Source organism: Saccopteryx bilineata, chromosome 3 (genome assembly GCF_036850765.1).
Source record: "Saccopteryx bilineata isolate mSacBil1 chromosome 3, mSacBil1_pri_phased_curated, whole genome shotgun sequence".
NCBI classification, from domain to species: Eukaryota; Metazoa; Chordata; class Mammalia; order Chiroptera; family Emballonuridae; genus Saccopteryx; species Saccopteryx bilineata.
Genome location: NC_089492.1, coordinates 287,250,073 through 287,256,820, shown reverse-complemented (window position 1 = coordinate 287,256,820; position 6,748 = coordinate 287,250,073).

Genomic DNA, 6,748 nt, shown 5'->3' with positions numbered 1-6,748 from the left:
TCCTATATCGTCCCCCGACTCAGGAAGAGAAATGTCTTAGTCACGGTGTGTCTGTTCTCTCACTGGGCCGAAGCCTTCCCTGTGGACAGGCCACTGCCTCTTCTGCGGTTAAAAGTCTGTTAGAAAAGATTATCCCCACTGGGGGGACCTCTCTCCAACCCCACAGTGATTGGGGAACCCATGTTCTTGGTTGGGTGTTGCAATGACTTTGTGCTGGTAGGCAGGTCTTACATCTCCCTGCTGACCGCCCTCGGCCCTCAGCGTCAGTGGAACACACTAAGGCCTTGTTAACACCCGATGGGCGGAGCTGGTAGAAGCCTTCGCATAATCTGGACAAGAAGCACAGCCGCTAACTCTTCTAAATCTTGTACCGAACAGGAAAAGATGCCCCCTGTCTCCCCTCAGGACTCATTAACTCTGACCCTTTGAGATTGCCCCGCGCCCTTTGGCGGCCGCTTCTTTCAACCTGCAGTTGATGAAAGGAGACATACTCAAGACTGTAAAGGCCGAGAGCTTCTGTTGAGAATGGCTATGCTTTGGTAGTGTGCTCCATCCCAGGGAGGAAAGCCCCCTACCCAACGCTCTGCCTCTGGGAAGTTTTGTTTACTGGACAAGCACCTTCAAAAGGACTCCCTTCAACCTCGTACTGTGTCAAAGTCAACATCATTCCGGGACGGTTGATCAACCCTTGTGCCACCAAACTCCAGGGAGAGGCCTCTTGGATTCCTGTGTCACAATTAAAGAAGTCCCCAGATCCTCAACTGAACCTGCTCACCGTCTTATGCCTTGAAATTAAAGATGTCCAAGAGTTGGAGCAGGAGGCGCCAGAAGGAGACATCCTTCCCAAAGGGACCGGACCAGGCCCGTCCACCTTGTTCTTCCTGTTGTTTCTTACTCTGTTTTTTTGGAAGGACAATGCACTTGTCCACAGGATCTGTCATCAGAAGGCTCGGATCTGTCCAAGACAGTAATGATTCCTCAGTTCACCCTGTGAGTAATTTTGCTTGAATTCTAAAGGCCACGTAGGTTTAAATGATTCCACAGGCCCATCTTGTAAAGTTAGGGTACAAAAGCCCACCTAACCCCATTACTTGATTCAATCTAATCCAACCCTAGGGGAAACACGATCTCTTGAAAATCTAGACTGCATAGGAAACTCTGTGTGAACAACCAACGTAAGTCAGGCCATTCATAAGCTTGCTGACATTCCCATATATTTAGGCAGCCTTTCAGTACGTAAAATACAGCATCTGAGTGTTGATTGACGTTAACGCCTATATACGAAAGAATGGGTCCATAGATACTGTCACTTAAGCTGGGGCCTTCTGCATACCTCTTGGCTACATCTTTATACCAGGAGGTTTTTGGTAATAGTCTTAATGCTGAGGCATCTCAATACATTGGCAGCTGGAAGACTCAAGGACACTGTGCCCTTGCTATACTCACTGTCCTGTTCCCTCTTCTTAACAAAACAGCAGCCTCCCGTTGGTTCATCCCATTAAATCTCTAACACGCCTTCAATGAGAACTCCCAGGAGGTGTGTGTAATTCTGGGTTTGCCTCCGCAGGGAGAGCCTTTTTTCCGTCAACCGGAGTAAGTGCCAAGGAACAAACACTCAGAAATCTCTCCCTCACGTTAGGGGAGTTGTTCTGCTCCACAGCCAAGCAGTTTCAGCTCAGCAATGATCACCTGCCTCGTCGGCAAAAATAGTATTGGGTAATTGTATAGCCCTTGATCATCTACTTACCGAGCAAGGAGGGGTCTGTGTGGTGGCAAACCTCTCCTGCTGCACGTGGATTAATGTCTCTGGAGAAGTAGAAACCCAGTTAGAGAAAACTAAGGGCCCTGGCTGGTTGGCTCAGTGGTAGAGTGCTGGCGTGTGGAAGTCCCAGGTTTGATTCTCAATCAGGGCACACAGGAGAAGCGACCATTTGCTTCTCCACCCCTCCCCTTCCCCTTCTCTTTCTCTCTCTCCCCTTCCTGCAGCTATGGCCTGATTGGTTTGAGCAAAGTTGGCCCCAGATGCTGAGGATGGCACCATGGCCTCACCTCAGGCACTAAAATAGCTCGGTTATTGAGCAACGAAGCCATGGCCACAGATGAGCAGAGCACCGCCCCCTGGTGGGCATGCCGGGTGGATCCTGGTCAGGGGCATGCGGAAGTCTGTCTCTCTGCCTCCTCACCTCTCACTTAATAAAAAAAAGAAAGAAAAAAAAAGCCTAGGGAACAAGCACATTAGCTACAACAGATATCACCTGATGATCCACTCACTGTCTTTTGATCTATTTGGCTGGTTGTCTTCAAGTCTACACTCCTGGTTTAGAACCATCATACAGACTTTCAGTTGTTTTTAATTTTGCTTAGTATACTTCCAGTTCAGCTCTGTGCCTGTTGTTTGTCAAATGTGGCCTCAAGAAGTTTCTGATCTGGGCACTTTCCCCCTAATATGAGACATGACACCCAGGAAAGTTCTTTCCTAGCATCGAGGGACAAAGGCTACCAGATCTGGAAGACCTTTCTGTCATAAAATACAGTTCTAGCACCTACATCAGGGGTCCCCGAACTATGGCCCGCGGGCCACATGCGGCCCCCTGAGGCCATTTATCTGGCCCTTGCTGCACTTCCGGAAGGGGTACCTCTTTCACTGGTGGTCAGTGAGAGACGCAAAGCATGGCATCGCTCACATACAGTACTACTTCCAGTGACGGGGGATGCATGCCTCATGGCTCCGGAAGCACGTCACATCATTTGTTACATCTAGCAGTGACAAATATGGAACCGGACATTGACCATCTCATTAGCCAAAAGCAGGCCCGTAGTTCCCATTGAAATACTGGTCAGTTTATTGATTTAAATTTACTTGTTCTTTACTTTAAATATTGTATTTGTTCCTGTTTTGTTTTTTTACTTTAAAATAAGATATGTGCAGTGTGCATAGGGATTTGTTCATAGTTTTTTTTTATAGTCTGGCCCTCCAGTGGTCTGAGGGACAGTGAACTGGCCCCCTGTGTAAAAAGTTTGGGGACCCCTGACCTATATCATAGAAGGGCAGTGTGAATTGATGCTTGTGAAACGCAAGCACAGTGCCTGACATATAGAGAGCCTTCAATAAATGTTAGCATATCCATATGTAATTTCTTTTCATATCTGACACTCCCCAGGGCTGCCTTCTTGTCTACAATCAAGCCTTTTTCTATTTTTCTGCTTTATTGCCTCTAAGGAAGTGGATTCTTTCCACTTAAGAATGGTATGGTAGCCTGACCTGTGGTGGCGCAGTGGATAAAGCGTCGACCTGGAAATGCTGAGGTCGCCGGTTCGAAACCCTGGGCTTGCCTGGTCAAGGCACATATGGGAGTTGATGTTTCCAGCTCCTCCCCCCCTTCTCTCTCTGTCTTTCTCCTCTCTCCCTCTCCTCTCTAAAATGAATAATAATAATAAAAAGGAATGCTATGGTAAATGCAAGCTTGATTTTTTTGGTTGAAACTGGCTTAAGGAATAATCTTAGCTAAAAGTTAATAAAAGAATCCCCCCCCCCAAAAAAATATATATGAAATCATCTTATAGGATTGGACATGTTGATTCTTTCTTCTCTCCGGGAGAGAAATATTCAGGATATCCCCGAGGAAGAAATAGCCTATGCCGATGTGGCATCTTCAATTCCCAGCCCGCTTGTGCCTGGCTCTGTGCAGAGGCTCCGGGAGAGATTTTCCCAGGAGTGATGGGTGCTGATCCATCCTCACTCTCCACGCTGGTCCCTCGTGGTATCAGTGCCAACTTAAGAAGCTCCCCATGTTGTGAGGCACATGAATGAATGAGACATCTGACCTTTGGCTGGTGAAGGATGGGAGGGGCATCCTGAGATGCAGGTGGAACAGAGAGGCTAGACCTGTGAGTCTGGACTCATTTGCAAGGTGTCTACCTAACAACAAACTGCTGTGAGGGACCTGAAAGAGAAATGATTCCTTAACTGTTATTGGAGGTCTCTGATCTGTCATTTGGGAAAGCATGACCTTTCTAGAATCTTTATACATTGTCTTAAAGTTTGAACCAAGTCCACTAGATGCAGGTCTCTCTCTGTGTCTAAAGAAAAATAGGCCACAGAGCTCATCTACATAAAATGATACTCTATATTCACTTGTTATTGTCTGAAACAATCTCAGTTACTGTTTATTGTCTGTCTCTCCCACTTAAACAAAAATTCTCTAAGGCCTGGAGCCTGATCTGTTACATTTATTACTTGCTCTCCAACATGTAGAATAGTGCTGTTCAATATTTATTCTCTGAATATTTAATAAAACTGAATACTGGAGGACCAAATGACTAAATACTCGGAGGGGTGCTTTATTACATTATTTTAGTGGAGTTTTACTATAATATTGAGGATGTCCCATGGGGGGAAATAAATACACTGAAAGACTGTTAAACATGTCTGGTGAAGAGTGGAAACGGACATCGAGATCACAGCCCGCTCGCTTTTATTTCATTGGAAGTGTTTTTTGAAGAACTTTTCAATAATTATTGTCACAAGTCCAAGGTCATGTATTTATTAACTTCTTTTCAAAATTACAGGAACTTTCTTCAAGCCTGGTTATCACCCAGTGACTCATTTAAAGCCACTGAAATTGCATCATTCCTTGATTCTGATGACGATGTCTGATAGAGCTATACTGCAATATCACACTTTGCCAGCAGGTGTCACTGTCTAACATGTGATCCTGGATGAAACCCACAGAAGTTGAAGGACAAAGGAGTCTATGAAATGAATCAATGTACTGCTTCATGAATGAATGCTTATTAAGATCAAAGTTCTGTAAGGTAAGGTCTAGTCTACTTCAGTTTCACTTTATAAGGTACGTAAATCTTATTCTAAAGATGCAGAATGGGCCAAAATTTTATGAATATCTTTAGCGTTCTTTCTGTTCTCGTGGATCTTGCCACACTAGTGTGTTATCCCACGCTTCTCTAGAAAACCTCTTTTATTATTGTCATTTATATGTAAAATGTGTCTATTATCTTGAAATTCCTCAAAACCCTCCAATTTCATTCTAACACAATCCCCTGTATGTGTTGTGCTCAATTATTTGTTGAATGATTGCCTCTCACCTCCCTGCCCCCCCAATTCTGGGAAACACACAGAGCTAGAGCTATTCTACAGATGAAGGAAACGAGCCTCAGAGAGGTTAAGTAACTTGCTCAAGGTCACACAGCTGGTGAATGGCAGAACTGGGGTTAGGTGTGTCTCTTTCCAAATCCCTTGCTCATTCACTCCAATCAGCAAAGGGACTTAGAGGAAACAGAGTCCCCTAATGCTTATGAAGGCAGCAGGATTCTGCTCTCTGGGCCCAAAGGATGCCTAGGTCATCTCTAGACAGATTTTCATCATCAGAAAAAGCAGCCGATGTTCATTTGTTATCTTCTCATTTCTCTCTGTTATTTTCCTGAGACAGATTAGAGACATGAGCAAATTGTACTGATACAAAGTGATGAAATGTGTGTGGGGGGTGGAGTTGAGGGGAGAGGGTGGTACCACCAGGAGGCAAGAGTAACCCTCCTTCCTCCTCACCCCTGTGGAACACAGATACTTAGTTTAAGACTTGAGTCAGTCAGTCTGCGAATTCCTGGGTGGTGTTTATCAGTTGATGTCACCATATTACAAGATTATGTATCTTTTAACAAACAATAGTATCAGCACTGATAGGATGAGCATAAAGGGACACGACCCCATCTCCACAATTGCTCAACACTGCTCTCGGCCTCAGCGGGTCTGGGGGATTGGCTTCCCGACACCATCTGGCCCTGGGCCCACCCGCCCCGCATCCTGGAGGAGACAAAGTCTCAGTCCCCAGGGGTTCCTCTGGGAAAATTAGATCAGCAGGATCTAATTACCTGAGTGGATCAGAGCTATTTCAAGATTAATGCTGCTGGAGGGTGGAGTCGGGGTGCAGCGGACCTCAAATTGGGAACTGTCTACCAGGGTTCCCACCCGAAAGTGGGGCCTCTGGCCTCGACTGAACAGACCCTGTCCTTGGAGTTACGCCCACACAGTCTGCTCCAGTCTGTCCTAGAAGGTGCGATGAGGAGAGGCTGTTCCTTCAGGGAGGAGAACCGCAGCCCAAAGGTGGCTGCGCTTTTCATGGCTATGCTCTGGGGTATCCCAGTAACCTGGAAAGACCCTCGTCAGCCCCGTGTCTTCACAGTTCTCCCACGTGCCATAATGTCCTGGGACAAGGAACACTTCTCAGGTTGCCAAGTGGCTAAAGGGAGTCACATGCCCTTTTAAATCCCAAGCACCCCTGAGTTACTGGCAGTGGCTGCCCACCTGACTAGCCTTGATTTAACCTCTCTAGATAACTTGAACCAGAACCATCAGCTGAGCAGTCAGAAGGCCCACTTTGGCCCGCCCTGCCCCTGGTAGCCAGTTGAGAATTTTATATATATAAAATTCAAAACAAAGCAAAACTGACTGACAGCACAGTGGTTAGAAGACATCAGGCTTTGGAAGCTAATCGGGCTCTAAGCTTTGCTAGGGCAGGGCCTCTGGCCACTTACTGCTTCCTTGTCTTTTTGTGTGTGTGTGTGTGTGTGAGAGAGAGAGAGAGAGAGACAGACAGGGACAGACAGACAGAAAAGGAAAGAGATGAGAAGTATCAAGTCATAGTTGTGGCACCTAAGTTGTACATAGATTGCTTTATGCCTTGAGGTGCTGGGGGCTAGAGCTGAGCTAGTGACCCCCTTGCTCAAGCCACTG